Here is a 13540-nt window from a genome sequence, read left to right on the forward strand (position 1 = left end):
GCCAAGAATTGTATTTCATCTTTCGCAAGCTGTATTTTCCAGGAGGAGAATGAATACTTGCATTAAACTGAATCAAGCCGACAGAGACGCACAGCCGTTGTTTTTCTCCATGGGAAGTTTTTCGTTAAGGAAAAACACCGTTGTCATTTTCTTGCCAGCCGGCGGTATTTCTTGTGCAGCGATGAGCCAGATTTGTATTTCGTATTTCGCAAGTTGTGTGAATTTCTTGAAGTTGAAAGTGAATTCGCTCCAGAAAAGAAATGTCCAGTCGCATGAAAGCCGTGGCTGTTTGTTAAACCGCAGGACCTGAGCTTGCGTTCTGTTTCTCATGGCGTTCGCAAAGGCGATTCCTGCCTTTAAAACTGCTGTGACTGCGACTGAAAGTGGCGTGTGGCGCAGCTTCTAAAGTCTTGTTGACGCTCCTCGATGTTGCTTTCTCTCTGCCTAAGGAAGTTCGATTGTCGCGTCGGAACGGGGAGACCTAATCCTTCCAGCTTTAAGCCACCCTTCAGTCTTCTGAAGGGTGTCCGAGTGCTAGCATGTCATTTGGCTTTTTTTTGGGGGGAAGCGGAGAGCGACATTGAAAAAGGTTACCGCCGCCGCCTCGCCCTCCGTGTTAAATGATCGCAAGCCGGCGGCGGCGGCGCTCCCTGTAGTCGTGGCCGAGCGGTTAAGGCGATGGGCTAGAAAGCCATTGGGGTCTCCCCGCGTCGGCTCGAATCCTGCCCACTACGGCGCCCTTCTCCTGTCGCTTCGGCCTGCCCAGAAAAAGGCGGAGTGCCGTTTCTCTCTTCCTGCTTCTTGTACAAACGCTAAATCGCTTGGACCTGCTGCCTTGGAAGTAATGTCTTCAACATCCACCAGTGACATTTCACAGCTGGAAGCACACAGCCACGCTTTTGGCATTGGCATGTCTTTTGCGCCCTACTTCCAGCCTTTGAAGACCTAATTATTCAAACTGAAAGAACCGGCTGAATGAGTGTTTGCAGTGCACCAGGAGGAGCAGGGACCATAGCATTGGAGGGGTGAGGATGGCGCAGATGGAAACGTTTTCATGCGCTCCTCTGGGAGGAATGAAAAGAAAAGACGAAACCGGAAACAGTAGTAGCCGCAAGAGGAAGTGTCTTCAAGCGCCAAGCAAGCGCTCCTCGTTAGTATAGTGGTGCGTATCCCCGCCTGTCACGTGGGAGACCAGGGATGGATTGCTTGACGGCGAGCCAGGTTGCTTTTCTCCCATCAGATTCCAACCGCTAATGCTAACGCAGTGTGTGGGAGCTTACATGCTTTTCCTTTCCCGTCTTTTTCGGACGACTATTCCAAAGGGGTAACCTGAAGGAATAGGGGCCTGAAGACACGAGGCATTCTTAAACCAGCACTGGGCTGCACGGCCTTCTGTTGTGATCAGGTTATATTCGAGTCAAAAAGCCAGAGCATCCGCTTCCATCCTATGGAGCACGAGCTAAATCGGAAGAGGCAGGGGATACACCTACGCCTATCGGCGCACGTTCCCTGCGTCAGGCTGCTTCACCCATTTGCACCCGACTGGAGACGGCACTGAGCAAGCTTTTTGTCAGGAGTGGGATTCGAACCCACGCCTCCAGGGGAGACTGCGACCTGAACGCAGCGCCTTAGACCGCTCGGCCATCCTGACGCGGGCCCCCTGTCCCGGGGCGGTCTGATGAGCCACCGCGATCCCACTACGCTCCTCGAGTATCGCACTGTTATTAATACTACAGTGTGACTCCAGCATTAAAATGTTTGGAAAATGTGTCGGCTTTTATAATCCAGTGTAGAGCAGCATGTGATGATTTGTGCTACAACACCAAGCGCTCAAAGTGACGTCTGCGTTTGTCGTTGAAACTTTCAACTCTTTCATCACTTATGTAGGAAATAAAAAGAGCAGTTGTGCGCCACACGCAGAGAGGCCGTCAGCAGAGTGGCGCAGCGGAAGCGTGCTGGGCCCATAACCCAGAGGTCGATGGATCGAAACCATCCTCTGCTACGTGTGTCCTATGCACGATTCATAAGCATGCCATTGGGTTAGCAAAGTGCCTTCAAATAGTCTGCATCTCCCTTTCTTTAAATTCTGTCCTGAGTTTCTCTCTCGTGTGTGTTTGTGCAAGCTTGACACTTGCGGGACTCTTTAATCTTCACCAATACGGAGATGACCAAATGTGTCTTCGGTTGTTCTGAGGTCTTTGATAGTTTCTTTGAAAGCTTCAACTGAACCTCGAAATCGAAGCAGTTATGTTTATATTGATTTCTCGCGTTAATCATTACGAACCAGGAACAGCCAGCACACTCGGTCGCATTAGTAATTATGTCACGTCTCTACTTAGCAGAGCATTCAAAGGCCCACTGGAAGTAGTAAAGCACTAAAACACTGCAAAACTGAACTCGGGAAAATCATACTGGGAGCTCTGAGCGATGTCTGCATCCAAGCCATCCAATACGGACTCTGAAACCTTGGAATATCAACACTATGATGCGCTACCTTTTACCTGGAGCAAAACGATGGAATTAGAAGAATGCTTACCGCAGGATACAACTGTGCCGCTGTTATTTGGAGCACGGTTTTCACTTGCATGAAAACTACAGCAGAACGTAGAAGGATGATCACTGAGGAGTCCACGCGGGCATGCTGAGGAGATTGTAGGTCGTACATTTCAATGATTACTGACATTTGCGCTGCTGGAGGTACAGTAATCAACAAAGAACAGGGTGTGCTACTCTCGAATCCGGTCAGCACATGATGAAAAGCCAGGAAGTATACCTTGTCAAATTGCCGTCAACAGGGACAAGTTAACCACCAGCTCCACCGGCGCCCGGCTAGCTCAGTCGGTAGAGCATGAGACTCTTAATCTCAGGGTCGTGGGTTCGAGCCCCACGTTGGGCGGTGCCCGTCTCCTTATTAACAAAGTTTCCCGCTCATCCTTGAACCTCTTACACCTCGATGGTACCGAGCACTGCGTTTTAATGCACAGGTGTGATCAAACCGAGATGAAAAGGGCGTATCTAGCTCCTTGCCCGAGAGATAAATCAAGGGTTCCGCAGATAATCCCTTGGCTCCGGTCACCCGGACGCAGATAGGAGCTGCAGCCATCATAACTTGTATGAAAACTAAGAAGAGCTCCTGTCTATTTACAGTTTCATTTACTCTAGCGTTTCCTTAAACATTGCGTGTACGAAGGCTAAGAAATTGGAGAGCTATTCTAATACAATAACTATTAGGAATCTTTTGGGCATAACAGTTTCACTGTGATTTTGCAGGTAACACGTACGTTGGGAAAACATTTTGAACGCGATCAATAACCGCACTGGAAAAATGTGGGAAAGAAAGGGCGAAAAGCGACTCTTCAACATGTGGAAATATCTTCCTGAGCGGAGCCCTCTTCTCGAAGCTCAACACTCTGCAAGAGTCACTTCTCCCAACTTGCGCCCGCAGGTTTCCGTAGTGTGCCTGCAAAGAGCCATCCGCTTGAGACAGGTGCACCTCCCGATTTCATTGAACTAAGCTAGATGCACAATTTCTAATGCAGCCTTCATCACAATAGACAGTTCATTTCTCGAAAGCTTGTCGTAAAAAAAGGAAACAAAGAACGAAAACGTATAGCTGACAATCTTCTGAAGATGCAGATTCAGCTTTGGGGAAATGGACATTTTATGTATGCAGATGCTTTTCAAGCGCTGGTTTTAGAACGTCGCTGTGCTTCCAGCATCCTTTTCAGCCTTCTAAACTGGCTACCGAGGTGCCGATCACATTGTAAAGCGGTTGAGAGCCCGGAGCTGCTCAAACCGCTCTTGCCGTTTCCCATCAATCAAAAGCACTATGTTGTTTCTTTGTATGGAAAGCTTTTCAAGTCTGGCATCGACACGCACCTTTCCTGAAACGTCCAAAAGGTGAATGCTTCGCAAAGAAATCCAGTCTACCTTCAGGGGGCATGATGTTGAAATCGGAATGAGCCCTGGGTGGGCTTGAAGCAGCAGCTGTTCAGTTAACAGCTGCACAGAAACGCACCCCGCTTGCTTTGTATCATTCGCAAGTTTCTGGTTAAAGAGTAAAAAAGGCTGGAATTCTTCTGCCAGCCGGCAGGATTTCTTCTGCACTCACCCAGAAAAGCCAAGAATTGTATTTCATCTTTCGCAAGCTGTATTTTCCAGGAGGAGAATGAATACTTGCATTAAACTGAATCAAGCCGACAGAGACGCACAGCCGTTGTTTTTCTCCATGGGAAGTTTTTCGTTAAGGAAAAACACCGTTGTCATTTTCTTGCCAGCCGGCGGTATTTCTTGTGCAGCGATGAGCCAGATTTGTATTTCGTATTTCGCAAGTTGTGTGAATTTCTTGAAGTTGAAAGTGAATTCGCTCCAGAAAAGAAATGTCCAGTCGCATGAAAGCCGTGGCTGTTTGTTAAACCGCAGGACCTGAGCTTGCGTTCTGTTTCTCATGGCGTTCGCAAAGGCGATTCCTGCCTTTAAAACTGCTGTGTCTGCGACTGAAAGTGGCGTGTGGCGCAGCTTCTAAAGTCTTGTTGACGCTCCTCGATGTTGCTTTCTCTCTGCCTAAGGAAGTTCGATTGTCGCGTCGGAACGGGGAGACCTAATCCTTCCAGCTTTAAGCCACCCTTCAGTCTTCTGAAGGGTGTCCGAGTGCTAGCATGTCATTTGGCTTTTTTTTGGGGGGAAGCGGAGAGCGACATTGAAAAAGGTTACCGCCGCCGCCTCGCCCTCCGTGTTAAATGATCGCAAGCCGGCGGCGGCGGCGCTCCCTGTAGTCGTGGCCGAGCGGTTAAGGCGATGGGCTAGAAAGCCATTGGGGTCTCCCCGCGTCGGCTCGAATCCTGCCCACTACGGCGCCCTTCTCCTGTCGCTTCGGCCTGCCCAGAAAAAGGCGGAGTGCCGTTTCTCTCTTCCTGCTTCTTGTACAAACGCTAAATCGCTTGGACCTGCTGCCTTGGAAGTAATGTCTTCAACATCCACCAGTGACATTTCACAGCTGGAAGCACACAGCCACGCTTTTGGCATTGGCATGTCTTTTGCGCCCTACTTCCAGCCTTTGAAGACCTAATTATTCAAACTGAAAGAACCGGCTGAATGAGTGTTTGCAGTGCACCAGGAGGAGCAGGGACCATAGCATTGGAGGGGTGAGGATGGCGCAGATGGAAACGTTTTCATGCGCTCCTCTGGGAGGAATGAAAAGAAAAGACGAAACCGGAAACAGTAGTAGCCGCAAGAGGAAGTGTCTTCAAGCGCCAAGCAAGCGCTCCTCGTTAGTATAGTGGTGCGTATCCCCGCCTGTCACGTGGGAGACCAGGGATGGATTGCTTGACGGCGAGCCAGGTTGCTTTTCTCCCATCAGATTCCAACCGCTAATGCTAACGCAGTGTGTGGGAGCTTACATGCTTTTCCTTTCCCGTCTTTTTCGGACGACTATTCCAAAGGGGTAACCTGAAGGAATAGGGGCCTGAAGACACGAGGCATTCTTAAACCAGCACTGGGCTGCACGGCCTTCTGTTGTGATCAGGTTATATTCGAGTCAAAAAGCCAGAGCATCCGCTTCCATCCTATGGAGCACGAGCTAAATCGGAAGAGGCAGGGGATACACCTACGCCTATCGGCGCACGTTCCCTGCGTCAGGCTGCTTCACCCATTTGCACCCGACTGGAGACGGCACTGAGCAAGCTTTTTGTCAGGAGTGGGATTCGAACCCACGCCTCCAGGGGAGACTGCGACCTGAACGCAGCGCCTTAGACCGCTCGGCCATCCTGACGCGGGCCCCCTGTCCCGGGGCGGTCTGATGAGCCACCGCGATCCCACTACGCTCCTCGAGTATCGCACTGTTATTAATACTACAGTGTGACTCCAGCATTAAAATGTTTGGAAAATGTGTCGGCTTTTATAATCCAGTGTAGAGCAGCATGTGATGATTTGTGCTACAACACCAAGCGCTCAAAGTGACGTCTGCGTTTGTCGTTGAAACTTTCAACTCTTTCATCACTTATGTAGGAAATAAAAAGAGCAGTTGTGCGCCACACGCAGAGAGGCCGTCAGCAGAGTGGCGCAGCGGAAGCGTGCTGGGCCCATAACCCAGAGGTCGATGGATCGAAACCATCCTCTGCTACGTGTGTCCTATGCACGATTCATAAGCATGCCATTGGGTTAGCAAAGTGCCTTCAAATAGTCTGCATCTCCCTTTCTTTAAATTCTGTCCTGAGTTTCTCTCTCGTGTGTGTTTGTGCAAGCTTGACACTTGCGGGACTCTTTAATCTTCACCAATACGGAGATGACCAAATGTGTCTTCGGTTGTTCTGAGGTCTTTGATAGTTTCTTTGAAAGCTTCAACTGAACCTCGAAATCGAAGCAGTTATGTTTATATTGATTTCTCGCTGTAATCATTACGAACCAGGAACAGCCAGCACACTCGGTCGCATTAGTAATTATGTCACGTCTCTACTTAGCAGAGCATTCAAAGGCCCACTGGAAGTAGTAAAGCACTAAAACACTGCAAAACTGAACTCGGGAAAATCATACTGGGAGCTCTGAGCGATGTCTGCATCCAAGCCATCCAATATGGACTCTGAAACCTTGGAATATCAACACTATGATGCGCTACCTTTTACCTGGAGCAAAACGATGGAATTAGAAGAATGCTTACCGCAGGATACAACTGTGCCGCTGTTATTTGGAGCACGGTTTTCACTTGCATGAAAACTACAGCAGAACGTAGAAGGATGATCACTGAGGAGTCCACGCGGGCATGCTGAGGAGATTGTAGGTCGTACATTTCAATGATTACTGACATTTGCGCTGCTGGAGGTACAGTAATCAACAAAGAACAGGGTGTGCTACTCTCGAATCCGGTCAGCACATGATGAAAAGCCAGGAAGTATACCTTGTCAAATTGCCGTCAACAGGGACAAGTTAACCACCAGCTCCACCGGCGCCCGGCTAGCTCAGTCGGTAGAGCATGAGACTCTTAATCTCAGGGTCGTGGGTTCGAGCCCCACGTTGGGCGGTGCCCGTCTCCTTATTAACAAAGTTTCCCGCTCATCCTTGAACCTCTTACACCTCGATGGTACCGAGCACTGCGTTTTAATGCACAGGTGTGATCAAACCGAGATGAAAAGGGCGTATCTAGCTCCTTGCCCGAGAGATAAATCAAGGGTTCCGCAGATAATCCCTTGGCTCCGGTCACCCGGACGCAGATAGGAGCTGCAGCCATCATAACTTGTATGAAAACTAAGAAGAGCTCCTGTCTATTTACAGTTTCATTTACTCTAGCGTTTCCTTAAACATTGCGTGTACGAAGGCTAAGAAATTGGAGAGCTATTCTAATACAATAACTATTAGGAATCTTTTGGGCATAACAGTTTCACTGTGATTTTGCAGGTAACACGTACGTTGGGAAAACATTTTGAACGCGATCAATAACCGCACTGGAAAAATGTGGGAAAGAAAGGGCGAAAAGCGACTCTTCAACATGTGGAAATATCTTCCTGAGCGGAGCCCTCTTCTCGAAGCTCAACACTCTGCAAGAGTCACTTCTCCCAACTTGCGCCCGCAGGTTTCCGTAGTGTGCCTGCAAAGAGCCATCCGCTTGAGACAGGTGCACCTCCCGATTTCATTGAACTAAGCTAGATGCACAATTTCTAATGCAGCCTTCATCACAATAGACAGTTCATTTCTCGAAAGCTTGTCGTAAAAAAAGGAAACAAAGAACGAAAACGTATAGCTGACAATCTTCTGAAGATGCAGATTCAGCTTTGGGGAAATGGACATTTTATGTATGCAGATGCTTTTCAAGCGCTGGTTTTAGAACGTCGCTGTGCTTCCAGCATCCTTTTCAGCCTTCTAAACTGGCTACCGAGGTGCCGATCACATTGTAAAGCGGTTGAGAGCCCGGAGCTGCTCAAACCGCTCTTGCCGTTTCCCATCAATCAAAAGCACTATGTTGTTTCTTTGTATGGAAAGCTTTTCAAGTCTGGCATCGACACGCACCTTTCCTGAAACGTCCAAAAGGTGAATGCTTCGCAAAGAAATCCAGTCTACCTTCAGGGGGCATGATGTTGAAATCGGAATGAGCCCTGGGTGGGCTTGAAGCAGCAGCTGTTCAGTTAACAGCTGCACAGAAACGCACCCCGCTTGCTTTGTATCATTCGCAAGTTTCTGGTTAAAGAGTAAAAAAGGCTGGAATTCTTCTGCCAGCCGGCAGGATTTCTTCTGCACTCACCCAGAAAAGCCAAGAATTGTATTTCATCTTTCGCAAGCTGTATTTTCCAGGAGGAGAATGAATACTTGCATTAAACTGAATCAAGCCGACAGAGACGCACAGCCGTTGTTTTTCTCCATGGGAAGTTTTTCGTTAAGGAAAAACACCGTTGTCATTTTCTTGCCAGCCGGCGGTATTTCTTGTGCAGCGATGAGCCAGATTTGTATTTCGTATTTCGCAAGTTGTGTGAATTTCTTGAAGTTGAAAGTGAATTCGCTCCAGAAAAGAAATGTCCAGTCGCATGAAAGCCGTGGCTGTTTGTTAAACCGCAGGACCTGAGCTTGCGTTCTGTTTCTCATGGCGTTCGCAAAGGCGATTCCTGCCTTTAAAACTGCTGTGTCTGCGACTGAAAGTGGCGTGTGGCGCAGCTTCTAAAGTCTTGTTGACGCTCCTCGATGTTGCTTTCTCTCTGCCTAAGGAAGTTCGATTGTCGCGTCGGAACGGGGAGACCTAATCCTTCCAGCTTTAAGCCACCCTTCAGTCTTCTGAAGGGTGTCCGAGTGCTAGCATGTCATTTGGCTTTTTTTTGGGGGGAAGCGGAGAGCGACATTGAAAAAGGTTACCGCCGCCGCCTCGCCCTCCGTGTTAAATGATCGCAAGCCGGCGGCGGCGGCGCTCCCTGTAGTCGTGGCCGAGCGGTTAAGGCGATGGGCTAGAAAGCCATTGGGGTCTCCCCGCGTCGGCTCGAATCCTGCCCACTACGGCGCCCTTCTCCTGTCGCTTCGGCCTGCCCAGAAAAAGGCGGAGTGCCGTTTCTCTCTTCCTGCTTCTTGTACAAACGCTAAATCGCTTGGACCTGCTGCCTTGGAAGTAATGTCTTCAACATCCACCAGTGACATTTCACAGCTGGAAGCACACAGCCACGCTTTTGGCATTGGCATGTCTTTTGCGCCCTACTTCCAGCCTTTGAAGACCTAATTATTCAAACTGAAAGAACCGGCTGAATGAGTGTTTGCAGTGCACCAGGAGGAGCAGGGACCATAGCATTGGAGGGGTGAGGATGGCGCAGATGGAAACGTTTTCATGCGCTCCTCTGGGAGGAATGAAAAGAAAAGACGAAACCGGAAACAGTAGTAGCCGCAAGAGGAAGTGTCTTCAAGCGCCAAGCAAGCGCTCCTCGTTAGTATAGTGGTGCGTATCCCCGCCTGTCACGTGGGAGACCAGGGATGGATTGCTTGACGGCGAGCCAGGTTGCTTTTCTCCCATCAGATTCCAACCGCTAATGCTAACGCAGTGTGTGGGAGCTTACATGCTTTTCCTTTCCCGTCTTTTTCGGACGACTATTCCAAAGGGGTAACCTGAAGGAATAGGGGCCTGAAGACACGAGGCATTCTTAAACCAGCACTGGGCTGCACGGCCTTCTGTTGTGATCAGGTTATATTCGAGTCAAAAAGCCAGAGCATCCGCTTCCATCCTATGGAGCACGAGCTAAATCGGAAGAGGCAGGGGATACACCTACGCCTATCGGCGCACGTTCCCTGCGTCAGGCTGCTTCACCCATTTGCACCCGACTGGAGACGGCACTGAGCAAGCTTTTTGTCAGGAGTGGGATTCGAACCCACGCCTCCAGGGGAGACTGCGACCTGAACGCAGCGCCTTAGACCGCTCGGCCATCCTGACGCGGGCCCCCTGTCCCGGGGCGGTCTGATGAGCCACCGCGATCCCACTACGCTCCTCGAGTATCGCACTGTTATTAATACTACAGTGTGACTCCAGCATTAAAATGTTTGGAAAATGTGTCGGCTTTTATAATCCAGTGTAGAGCAGCATGTGATGATTTGTGCTACAACACCAAGCGCTCAAAGTGACGTCTGCGTTTGTCGTTGAAACTTTCAACTCTTTCATCACTTATGTAGGAAATAAAAAGAGCAGTTGTGCGCCACACGCAGAGAGGCCGTCAGCAGAGTGGCGCAGCGGAAGCGTGCTGGGCCCATAACCCAGAGGTCGATGGATCGAAACCATCCTCTGCTACGTGTGTCCTATGCACGATTCATAAGCATGCCATTGGGTTAGCAAAGTGCCTTCAAATAGTCTGCATCTCCCTTTCTTTAAATTCTGTCCTGAGTTTCTCTCTCGTGTGTGTTTGTGCAAGCTTGACACTTGCGGGACTCTTTAATCTTCACCAATACGGAGATGACCAAATGTGTCTTCGGTTGTTCTGAGGTCTTTGATAGTTTCTTTGAAAGCTTCAACTGAACCTCGAAATCGAAGCAGTTATGTTTATATTGATTTCTCGCGTTAATCATTACGAACCAGGAACAGCCAGCACACTCGGTCGCATTAGTAATTATGTCACGTCTCTACTTAGCAGAGCATTCAAAGGCCCACTGGAAGTAGTAAAGCACTAAAACACTGCAAAACTGAACTCGGGAAAATCATACTGGGAGCTCTGAGCGATGTCTGCATCCAAGCCATCCAATACGGACTCTGAAACCTTGGAATATCAACACTATGATGCGCTACCTTTTACCTGGAGCAAAACGATGGAATTAGAAGAATGCTTACCGCAGGATACAACTGTGCCGCTGTTATTTGGAGCACGGTTTTCACTTGCATGAAAACTACAGCAGAACGTAGAAGGATGATCACTGAGGAGTCCACGCGGGCATGCTGAGGAGATTGTAGGTCGTACATTTCAATGATTACTGACATTTGCGCTGCTGGAGGTACAGTAATCAACAAAGAACAGGGTGTGCTACTCTCGAATCCGGTCAGCACATGATGAAAAGCCAGGAAGTATACCTTGTCAAATTGCCGTCAACAGGGACAAGTTAACCACCAGCTCCACCGGCGCCCGGCTAGCTCAGTCGGTAGAGCATGAGACTCTTAATCTCAGGGTCGTGGGTTCGAGCCCCACGTTGGGCGGTGCCCGTCTCCTTATTAACAAAGTTTCCCGCTCATCCTTGAACCTCTTACACCTCGATGGTACCGAGCACTGCGTTTTAATGCACAGGTGTGATCAAACCGAGATGAAAAGGGCGTATCTAGCTCCTTGCCCGAGAGATAAATCAAGGGTTCCGCAGATAATCCCTTGGCTCCGGTCACCCGGACGCAGATAGGAGCTGCAGCCATCATAACTTGTATGAAAACTAAGAAGAGCTCCTGTCTATTTACAGTTTCATTTACTCTAGCGTTTCCTTAAACATTGCGTGTACGAAGGCTAAGAAATTGGAGAGCTATTCTAATACAATAACTATTAGGAATCTTTTGGGCATAACAGTTTCACTGTGATTTTGCAGGTAACACGTACGTTGGGAAAACATTTTGAACGCGATCAATAACCGCACTGGAAAAATGTGGGAAAGAAAGGGCGAAAAGCGACTCTTCAACATGTGGAAATATCTTCCTGAGCGGAGCCCTCTTCTCGAAGCTCAACACTCTGCAAGAGTCACTTCTCCCAACTTGCGCCCGCAGGTTTCCGTAGTGTGCCTGCAAAGAGCCATCCGCTTGAGACAGGTGCACCTCCCGATTTCATTGAACTAAGCTAGATGCACAATTTCTAATGCAGCCTTCATCACAATAGACAGTTCATTTCTCGAAAGCTTGTCGTAAAAAAAGGAAACAAAGAACGAAAACGTATAGCTGACAATCTTCTGAAGATGCAGATTCAGCTTTGGGGAAATGGACATTTTATGTATGCAGATGCTTTTCAAGCGCTGGTTTTAGAACGTCGCTGTGCTTCCAGCATCCTTTTCAGCCTTCTAAACTGGCTACCGAGGTGCCGATCACATTGTAAAGCGGTTGAGAGGCCGGAGCTGCTCAAACCGCTCTTGCCGTTTCCCATCAATCAAAAGCACTATGTTGTTTCTTTGTATGGAAAGCTTTTCAAGTCTGGCATCGACACGCACCTTTCCTGAAACGTCCAAAAGGTGAATGCTTCGCAAAGAAATCCAGTCTACCTTCAGGGGGCATGATGTTGAAATCGGAATGAGCCCTGGGTGGGCTTGAAGCAGCAGCTGTTCAGTTAACAGCTGCACAGAAACGCACCCCGCTTGCTTTGTATCATTCGCAAGTTTGTGGTTAAAGAGTAAAAAAGGCTGGAATTCTTCTGCCAGCCGGCAGGATTTCTTCTGCACTCACCCAGAAAAGCCAAGAATTGTATTTCATCTTTCGCAAGCTGTATTTTCCAGGAGGAGAATGAATACTTGCATTAAACTGAATCAAGCCGACAGAGACGCACAGCCGTTGTTTTTCTCCATGGGAAGTTTTTCGTTAAGGAAAAACACCGTTGTCATTTTCTTGCCAGCCGGCGGTATTTCTTGTGCAGCGATGAGCCAGATTTGTATTTCGTATTTCGCAAGTTGTGTGAATTTCTTGAAGTTGAAAGTGAATTCGCTCCAGAAAAGAAATGTCCAGTCGCATGAAAGCCGTGGCTGTTTGTTAAACCGCAGGACCTGAGCTTGCGTTCTGTTTCTCATGGCGTTCGCAAAGGCGATTCCTGCCTTTAAAACTGCTGTGACTGCGACTGAAAGTGGCGTGTGGCGCAGCTTCTAAAGTCTTGTTGACGCTCCTCGATGTTGCTTTCTCTCTGCCTAAGGAAGTTCGATTGTCGCGTCGGAACGGGGAGACCTAATCCTTCCAGCTTTAAGCCACCCTTCAGTCTTCTGAAGGGTGTCCGAGTGCTAGCATGTCATTTGGCTTTTTTTTGGGGGGAAGCGGAGAGCGACATTGAAAAAGGTTACCGCCGCCGCCTCGCCCTCCGTGTTAAATGATCGCAAGCCGGCGGCGGCGGCGCTCCCTGTAGTCGTGGCCGAGCGGTTAAGGCGATGGGCTAGAAAGCCATTGGGGTCTCCCCGCGTCGGCTCGAATCCTGCCCACTACGGCGCCCTTCTCCTGTCGCTTCGGCCTGCCCAGAAAAAGGCGGAGTGCCGTTTCTCTCTTCCTGCTTCTTGTACAAACGCTAAATCGCTTGGACCTGCTGCCTTGGAAGTAATGTCTTCAACATCCACCAGTGACATTTCACAGCTGGAAGCACACAGCCACGCTTTTGGCATTGGCATGTCTTTTGCGCCCTACTTCCAGCCTTTGAAGACCTAATTATTCAAACTGAAAGAACCGGCTGAATGAGTGTTTGCAGTGCACCAGGAGGAGCAGGGACCATAGCATTGGAGGGGTGAGGATGGCGCAGATGGAAACGTTTTCATGCGCTCCTCTGGGAGGAATGAAAAGAAAAGACGAAACCGGAAACAGTAGTAGCCGCAAGAGGAAGTGTCTTCAAGCGCCAAGCAAGCGCTCCTCGTTAGTATAGTGGTGCGTATCCCCGCCTGTCAC

The 13540-nt window shown here is 49.1% G+C and overlaps 6 non-coding genes across 6 annotated transcripts; 3 read left to right on the plus strand and 3 right to left on the minus strand.

Annotated features, from left to right (window-relative positions):
- Positions 1-1568: 1568 nt before the first annotated feature.
- Positions 1569-1651, minus strand: trnal-cag (transfer RNA leucine (anticodon CAG)). Its single transcript has one exon. It is a non-coding gene; the product is annotated as a tRNA-Leu (tRNA).
- A 1172-nt stretch (positions 1652-2823) lies between these two features.
- On the plus strand, positions 2824-2896 carry trnak-cuu (transfer RNA lysine (anticodon CUU)). Its single transcript has one exon. It is a non-coding gene; the product is annotated as a tRNA-Lys (tRNA).
- A 2791-nt stretch (positions 2897-5687) lies between these two features.
- Positions 5688-5770, minus strand: trnal-cag (transfer RNA leucine (anticodon CAG)). The gene has a single exon. It is a non-coding gene; the product is annotated as a tRNA-Leu (tRNA).
- Positions 5771-6942: 1172 nt separating this feature from the next.
- On the plus strand, positions 6943-7015 carry trnak-cuu (transfer RNA lysine (anticodon CUU)). Its single transcript has one exon. It is a non-coding gene; the product is annotated as a tRNA-Lys (tRNA).
- A 2791-nt stretch (positions 7016-9806) lies between these two features.
- Positions 9807-9889, minus strand: trnal-cag (transfer RNA leucine (anticodon CAG)). Its single transcript has one exon. It is a non-coding gene; the product is annotated as a tRNA-Leu (tRNA).
- Positions 9890-11061: 1172 nt separating this feature from the next.
- trnak-cuu (transfer RNA lysine (anticodon CUU)) lies at positions 11062-11134 on the plus strand. Its single transcript has one exon. It is a non-coding gene; the product is annotated as a tRNA-Lys (tRNA).
- The last annotated feature ends 2406 nt before the right edge of the window (positions 11135-13540 follow it).

Source organism: Lepisosteus platostomus, chromosome 26, assembly GCF_059453375.1.
Source record: "Lepisosteus platostomus isolate fLepPlt1 chromosome 26, fLepPlt1.hap1, whole genome shotgun sequence".
Lineage (NCBI taxonomy): Eukaryota > Metazoa > Chordata > Actinopteri > Semionotiformes > Lepisosteidae > Lepisosteus > Lepisosteus platostomus.